The sequence below is a fragment of the Pistacia vera genome, unplaced genomic scaffold (assembly GCF_008641045.1).
Source record: "Pistacia vera cultivar Batoury unplaced genomic scaffold, PisVer_v2 Contig1045, whole genome shotgun sequence".
Taxonomy (NCBI): Eukaryota; Viridiplantae; Streptophyta; class Magnoliopsida; order Sapindales; family Anacardiaceae; genus Pistacia; species Pistacia vera.
This window is the reverse complement of record NW_022195077.1, coordinates 728,532-737,178: the sequence shown is the minus strand read 5'-3', so window position 1 is coordinate 737,178 and position 8,647 is coordinate 728,532. Positions and strand designations below refer to the sequence as shown.

The 8,647-nt window shown below is 35.3% G+C and overlaps 1 pseudogene; it reads right to left on the bottom strand.

Moving 5' to 3' along the window:
• Nucleotides 1-2,204: 2,204 nt before the first annotated feature.
• LOC116127251 lies at nt 2,205-5,739 on the bottom strand (annotated as a pseudogene).
• Between the last annotated feature and the right edge of the window lie 2,908 nt (nt 5,740-8,647).

Below are 8,647 nucleotides of genomic sequence, written 5' to 3'. Positions count from 1 at the left end.
GTCCAGAGAGTTTCACCCTTGGTTCAACCCATCTTCGCCGCGGCGAAGATTCTTCTTCGCCCCGGCGAAGCTTGGTACACTAAAATTCTTCTATTTTCAACCAAAATAAAGGAAAAAAAAAAAATAAAAATCAAACAAACAAAAATAACAAAAACCAACTCGATTAAGGGCGAAAGAGGAAACAATAACAACGTACCTCAAGTGGGGCGTTACAAGGGGAGAATGGGAGAGAGAGTTGGCCTTTTACAAAATGACTTAATCTTATTTCTCCCAATACACATGCACTTATATAGTGCATGTGTAAAACCCTATTCCAATGAAGAATAGGCTTGGGCTCCAACCCAAATTAGCCCTTGTGTCCAAACACTCTTAATTTGTATTTTATTTTAATTAAAATCAATTAATATATATATAAAATATATTAACATTTAATAATAATAATAATTCATTTAAATATATGAGTACATATATTTAAATATAATCTCATTAATTTAATTTGTCATTAAATCCAGGCAACGACCTCAACAAATCTAATTGCACTATGAGATTACCAAAATGCCCTTTCATGCTAAAAGATGAAAATGCCCCTTGCACAAACTGATTCTTAAATTATTTTCTATGTGTGTGACCTGTAGGCTCCTCATCATACCGGTAGTGAGTGGTATCGCAATTAACACCAATTAATCGTCTCACTACACACAGATCAAGATTGGCCCCTAGCAAGGCATCATGGCCACCCGATAGATTCGGATTCAGCAAAGTAGCTACCTATCAATGATATGGTTACTGTGCAATCAAAGTCTTTCATCATCTATTATCTCATCGAGACTAAGGTACAGAAATAGTGTCAACCTCAGTTACTCTCGATATGTTTGTATTCAATTACTGGACCAATGACCAGAATAATAAATTAGATTGAGCAACAACTCAATCCCACTGTGGCCACAGCTTTAGTGTCATTGTCATTTACTGAATTTCGCAGTGAGATAACTTCTCCCATACCCAAGAGTGATGAATCCTCTGTCAATCCACCATAGTCTTGATACACTCCACGATGCAGACAATCACTACTGTATTGATAGCTCTAAATAGAATTGCATTGGGCTAGTATCAAACTACACTAATTAGTGCACAAGGCGCTCTGGTGATCTCAAGTCTAAGGATCACATGCACCCCATTCATTAGAAGATTTTTTCCATAGACACTGGGGTTACCATCTATATGGAATCCTCTGGTGGGTCAATCCAGTGAACTTGCCTACAACAAGCACCCATGTGTTGCTCCAGGTTGTCAAAAAACAACATTGACAAGTGAGATCAGTAACTGCCTTTCGACAGGGTCGTTCAATACTATGATAACCTTACCGTATTATCTGTGCCCTTGGTCAGAATAATACTAGGGCTACAGACATTTCTAGAATGGCCACCATATGTGCTCAAGATTTGAAACACTTGATACCCTCATCATGGTTCTATCATTCTAAGGACATATATCAATACATACAGATATAACTTATACGATATAGAATAAAATGTCTTTTATTGATCAATGAACATTATTGCAAAGAGTCAACTCTACAATAATTTATTGGCTCTAGGGCACCTACTCTAACAAAACGTTCTAGTTTTTTTTTTTTTTCTCCCTTTATTGGATGATCTGTGATTTAGGAGGTGTTGTATCCTATTATTGAAGGCCAGGTAGGGAAGGTGAGGAAATTGTGGAAATGAACCTGATTGAACATGTACATGTTTATTGATTTCTTATGAATAGCAATCTTTTTTTTTTTTTTTCTTTTTTTCATTATTGCAAATATTTTGAAGGTTAACTTCAGAAAGACAGATTGAAGTTTGAAAGATATTTTATTCCAAGAGAGTAGAGTAACTCCATATTTTTTGATAGCAATCAGTTGTTACCAAAACCAAATTTGTATTTTCGCTAAGGACTGTGTTATTTGCAAAGTTGCACCTTAGCAGCTGAATAGTTCGAGGGCAAGTTAGCCGATCTCTAAAATTTTCTAAAACATTTTTTTTTTTTTTTTTTGGCTAATGGTTGGAATAGTTATTCTAGTCTCATATTATGTTTGCGTCTTCATGACAAGTTCAACTTTATTGACAATAGAAATCATACAATAAACAAATAAACACATGAAGCATTTTTCCCTATTTTGTTGGTTTTAACTCTTTTAGAACACTTAAGTGTCAGATTTATATCCTAATTTGAAAGGGCACTTTTATCAACATCTCAGTAAGGCAAGAAGGAACGATTTTCACTGATTGAACTAAAAATCTGACTTTGTTACAAGGATCCTCCAGCAACTTCGCTTGTGATAAACCATCAGGGCAGAATGCAACTATAGCTCCTCCTGCCTGTAAATTTTGTTGCAGCACCCGTTTGCTGTGCAACCTCCACCATTTCTATGTTTAAACCACCTAATGCATCATATCCAAACATGCTCCTACATAAAAGACACAAACCAAGCGTCACTGTAAATAATATACTAACACAAAGAAAAGTTGATTGACTGCAACAAATGCTCATAAGAGCCGCAAATTCTATCCTTAAACTAAATTTGAAGTTACCAAGTGCCACTCAATACAAATGTAATGATAAAAATGGAAGAGCTTCAATAGAGTGGATTACTCTATAATACCCAAGATGTCAAAGGTATGTTCCTAACTCAAAATAGTCCTTTTGATGTTAATTTTATGTTAAAAAGCATAAAATCTAACTAAGGGCAAAATAGTCAATTCATTTGGAACGGTATGAATCAATTATTCATAGAAAGGTATGAAGGGAAAAATAGTCGTTTTGCCTATGTATAAGCATTGAAAAATTCAAGGATGAGTAGGCTTAATTGCATTTAATGGCATTAGTTAAGTAATAATTATGTCTAGTGTGAAATGACCAAAATGCCCTTATATGAAGAATTAAGGACTTATGAGTTATAAAATTAAAATAATTGGGCCAATAGCATAATTTTGGAAAATTAATGAAATATTTTCTTATAAATGAGGTGAAATTCGTTCAAGTCAAGGGAGAGAGCATTTCTTCAACATTTCTTCCATTTTCTCTCAAATCTTCCATGAAACAAGCTTTCTTTCTCTAAGTTTTAAAGGAGTTTTGCATAATTTTTCAAGGAGAACGAGATAGAAGCCTTGGATCTTCAATTTGAAGGGTTTAAGGTAAGGATTAAAAACCTTAATTTTGATGTGATTTGAAGATTTGAAGTAGATGTTGAGGTATAATGTTATATATGTAGGATTAAGGTGTAAAAGAAGACAAAGGCAAAGGATTTGTTGGAGGAATTCTTTAAAAAGGTAAGGAAGAACCTCCCATGACTTTAGGGATTATGCTAGGGTTTGTAGATTTTTATGAAACCTTAAATTAAGGCTTTAAGGCATAGAATTAGTTGATGGCAAGTGTAGTTGAACTCATTTATTCTACTTATTGCCTTGAATTCATTATACATGAAGTTATTGCTCTTTATGTTTTATGAGTTGTTATGTTTGATTGAAGAAAATGAAGTGTGGATACTGATTGTGGCAAAAATTGTAGTATTGGAGGCCACATGGTGTTGAATGGTTGCTATTAGAAGTGTTGATGTGTTGTTTGCATTAGCTTACAATGTTATAGCAATAATGGATGATTATGGGAATGAGATTTTACACTTCCTTTAAGATGTTAAAGACTATTAAGGGGAGGTTTATTTGATCCATAAGTTAACCTATTGGTTAATGTCAATAGGAATTGATGTGGCATAGTTAATATGAAAATTCGGATTTAGTGGGCTTAGGGGTTTTGTTAACCCTGCTTCAGTATTTCGACCATAACTTGAGTTATAAAAATCGAAATGAGATGATTCTTGAAGCATTAGAAAGCTAAGACACAGACCTATAACTTTTATGTTTATGCCAAGAGCCAATTCGTTTGAGAAAAGGATGGAAAATGGCCTGAAGCATAAACTGGTTATTAAAGTTTAAGATTTAACATAATCAATTCTTATGATTATGAATTGATTATTAATGTATTATTGTAATTATGCCATGTACTAATGTTTACCCATTAGTTAGATGATCTTTGAAAGATATACATGGTCATGATGTCAATGCATGATTAATGTTATGAAATGGCATGAAGATGCAATGTAATACATGTTTTAAGATGATGTATGTGAGCAAGAGGTAATGTAAATGGATTGATAATCCATAGATGAATTAAAAGTATTAAGCTCACCAAAATATGTATTTACATGCCATAAGATGTTAGAGATGCATATAGACATGATGGGAAACGCGTAAGCATATCGGTTGAGGAAAGATTAATATATGCTTTAGATGTTAAATAACGCGTAAGCACGCCTCTCAATGATATGAGCTCTAGATGAATTTGAGGCTAGATGATATGAAGTGCTTAAGATGCTAAGAAAAGTCCAATCGGCTACATGTTAAATGCTTCATATGCACTTAGTTGCACTACCTGAGTTATGATGGTATTTACATCATGAAATGATTTATACTCATGTTAGATGATATTTAGATGTTATATCATGACATGTAATGTGTGTGTACTATGTTTACATACTTATTTGTATTTGTATGCATTGATGTTTATACAGCCATGGGACAAAATGATGAAAGACATATGAAATAGAAAGGAAAAAAAAGGGAAAGTATCCGTAGATGTAAAAGATAAGTGGTGTGTTAACAAATATGTTTAAATGAGGGTCAAATAGCACATTTAGAATGCAATGGATCATTCCTTACTGAGCGATTAGTGCTCACCCTTTCACTATTGATTGCTTTCCAGGTAAACCAGAAGCGAAGGATGCTAGAGACAGCGGGGCTACACATGAGGGGAGATGATTTATTGTCATCTCGTTGTTTTTATCTTGATGTAAATGATAAATGTTTGTGAAACACCTTTGGAAGCCTCCATCCTATAAATATGTTTTGATTGTGTAATTTCCGGATAAATTCTTAAAGTTTCTAAATTATAAGTTTGGATCCTACGTGACATTTTATATGCGTGTTTTTGATACTATTATTATTATCCTTACGCAGATTTTTTCTAAATACAACTCGTTCTCTAGACATGTATCCCCGGGATTCTCATTGAGGGATATTCAAAGGATACCTGACTGGAGAGGGGTTTTACACACTCTCTCTCTTCAGAGTTAAAAAAACCTTAAATTAACACAATTGTATGAAGAAAATAGAAGAGCTTCAATGGAGTGGATCACTGGAACTTGGCTCTCTGGCTTCAAAGTTGATAAAACTCTATTAGTTGTTCAACATACGTGATCTAAACCTATCAAGTGCAAAGATATCTTACCTTCCAAGGTCAAAATTGCGGTTCATGAGCTCAGTAAGTTTTGAATTGTTATTTTCAAGTATCACTGTCTATCCTTCCTCCGCGATACTTGCAACTTCCTTCATTGATGATATAATAAACTCATCACCATCAAGCCACCTTTGATGAACAATACTATGTATCTACATTTGACATTAGCGTGAATGAGTTCTAAAACAGACATAAAACAACAAAGATATTAAGAGGAAGCTACTGTAAAGTGCTATCCTTCCTAGAATCACTTGGATTCTCAGCATAGATGAGATGGAGAGATGGAAGAAGATCAGTATCCATTTGTGTATAGATTTCATGCCCCAAGTTATCCACGTGTTCCTTAGTAAAATCCCACAAATGAAAGTTGTTATTGTAAATAATTACATTTATGAGCATTTGAACATATATGCATTAACATCACATACTAGTGGTGATTAGTTTCAAGTACCTTGCATTTTTTGAAGGAATCGAAACCGGAACCAACTGGTTCCGAATCCTAAATAGGTTCTAGGTATCCAATAATCTTACAAACTGATCCTAATAGTTTAAAAATGACAAATAAACTCTTAAAATTGACAAATACACCATCATCTATTTACAGAAATTGCAAATACATCCTGCAGTAAAAATAACAAATGTTCCAACTTCCAAATGTTGTTCCTAAAATTAAAATTACATAACATTGTAAATGTAAATAACATAACAACATCTCATGCTTCATGATATGGAGAATTCCCAGTGGATATTCCTTATTGAACTTAAAATGCTCTAAACTCTACAAAATAAATACAAGAAAGTCAATTAGTAATGTTGATGTGAAATCAATTCACCATTCATACTTCATCTCATTTCATCCATGAACACAACAAACTAACACTAAAAGCACACAAGCATCATCTAGCAACCATTCGGCCAAGGCAACCTCAAGTACAAACAATCCCTTTCAACACCTTAAATCAATAAGCCTAATATGCTAACAATCCCAAGAGAACAACCAACCCAAGACAACTCAACAATTTGGGCAAGAAATCCAAACACAAGCTAAAACTGAGAGGAGGGAAATGAAGACTATGGCTAAGGTAACTTACTAGGATAATTGGCTAAGAATCATTCAAGCTTAAAGGAAACTCCAACAGCTTGAATTAATCCACCACCAAGCTTAGGCCGAACTTGGATAAAGGAAGAGCAAAGAAGATATCAATCTCCATGGAAATACTATTCATCATATATTCATTCATGGCTTTACAAAATGAGAGTCTTGCCTTTATATAGGAATTACAAATATTGGAATTGCCTTTTACAAGATATCACAAAATATTACAAGTTATTACAAATAAAAATTAAGGGCTTAATTCTCCACCATACATTCAAACCATAAGGCCATAACCATTTAATACTAAAGGACAACCACTCCCTTAAATTAAGGATCTATGTCCCTAACCTCTAATTAGCTTGACTAACTTCCCTCCATCTAAATCAAATAACATCCATTTATTGGACTTGGGCCAAATGGAGCCTTCCACACATGAAGCTCACAGTTTGGGCCAATAAAAGAGGCTTGAGCAAAATCTTGGACCTTTAGCACTCCAAGACAAGCTTGTAGACTTCTTTGAGGGAATGGGCCGATTGGTGCACTTCTTGCAAAGCTTAGGCTTCTAGGTTCTTCAATGGGAACTCTTGCACAACTATGGAATTAATTGGGCCTATAATCTCATCATCCTCCTGAGGTTGAGAAGGGTTTGTCCTCAAATCTGAAAGCTCTCAATCTTCCAAGTAAGGAGATAAATCTCCAATGTTAAAAGTAGTTGAGACATTACCAAATTCCGAGGGCAAATCAATTTTGTATGCATTATTCCCAACTCTTCCAAGAACTTCAAATGGTCCATCGGCTCTAGGTGCTAACTTGCTTTTCCTCTTGGGAGGAAACCTATCTTTTCTCATATGAACCCACACAAGGTCACCCGATTGGAAATAAGTGGGTTGCCTATGTTTGTTGGCTTTCTTCCTATACTCTTCACCCTAATTGATTCATGTAACTTCTTGTTAGATTTAGTATTCTCTTTAGCATAAAGGTTCACTTATATCAAGGGGTAAGACACCTAACTCTATGAGAGTGATGGGGTTAAGACCATAAAGGACCTCAAATGGTGAATAGTTAGTTGTAGAACTAGGTGAATGATTGTGAGCAAACTCGGCATGACACCAAACTCTTACTCACCAAGGTTCTTAGAATGGTTCCTAAGTATCTATTTGTGACCTCGGTTTACCCATCGGTTTGGGGGTGATGGGAAGTGCTAAATAAGAGCTTAGTACTCAATCTGCTCCACAACGATCTCCAAAAATGTCTAAGGAATTTGGTATCCCTATCCGACACAATACTCCTTGGTACACCATGCAACCTCACAATCTCTTTGAAAAACAACTCAACCACATGTGATGCATCATTGGTCTTGTTGCATGCAATAAAATGTGCCATCCTAGAAAATTTATCAACGACGACCATAATGGAATCCTTATTTCTTTCAATTCTCAACAAAGCTACAATGAAGTCCATGCTTAGGTCTTCCCAAGGTTGATTAGGAATCAGCAATGGAGTGTACATCCCTGGTTTGAAATGACTCTTGGCTCTATGACAAACACCACATCTAGCCACTATGGATTGCACATCCCTAAGCATCTTTGACTAATAGAAATGCTCCTTAAGAACTTCCAATGTTTTGGTAACCCCAAAATGACTCGCAAGCCTTCCTTCATGCACTTATCTCACAAGCAATACTCTAAAACTCCCATGAGGCACACAAAGCTTGTTGCCTTTGAACAAAAATCCATCTTGCACCACATAATCTTCAAAACTACCCTTAGTGCATTTAGTCATGATTGCGGTCATTTCTTCATCTTGCTTACAATGCTCATTCCTCATACTAAACCCAAGTACTCTTGCATCCAAAATGGAAAGGACGAAGTACCTGCTTGACAAAGCATCAACGACCACATTACTGCTCCCTTGCTTGTACTTAGACACAAATGAGAAAGACTGAAGGAATTCAACCCATTTGGCATCCCTTGAGTTTAACTTATGCTGCCCATTAATGAATTTGAGAGCTTGGTGATCTGGCTATAGCATAGATTGCTTTGGCCTCAAGTAGTGACTCCAATGATCCAAAGCCCTAATAATGGCATAGAATTCCTTGTCATATGTGTTATACTTCCTCCTAGAATCATTGAGTTTCTCACTAAAGTAAGCTAATGGCCTTTCGTCTTAAGTAAGGACTGCCCCAATTCCAACTCCACTTGCATCACACTT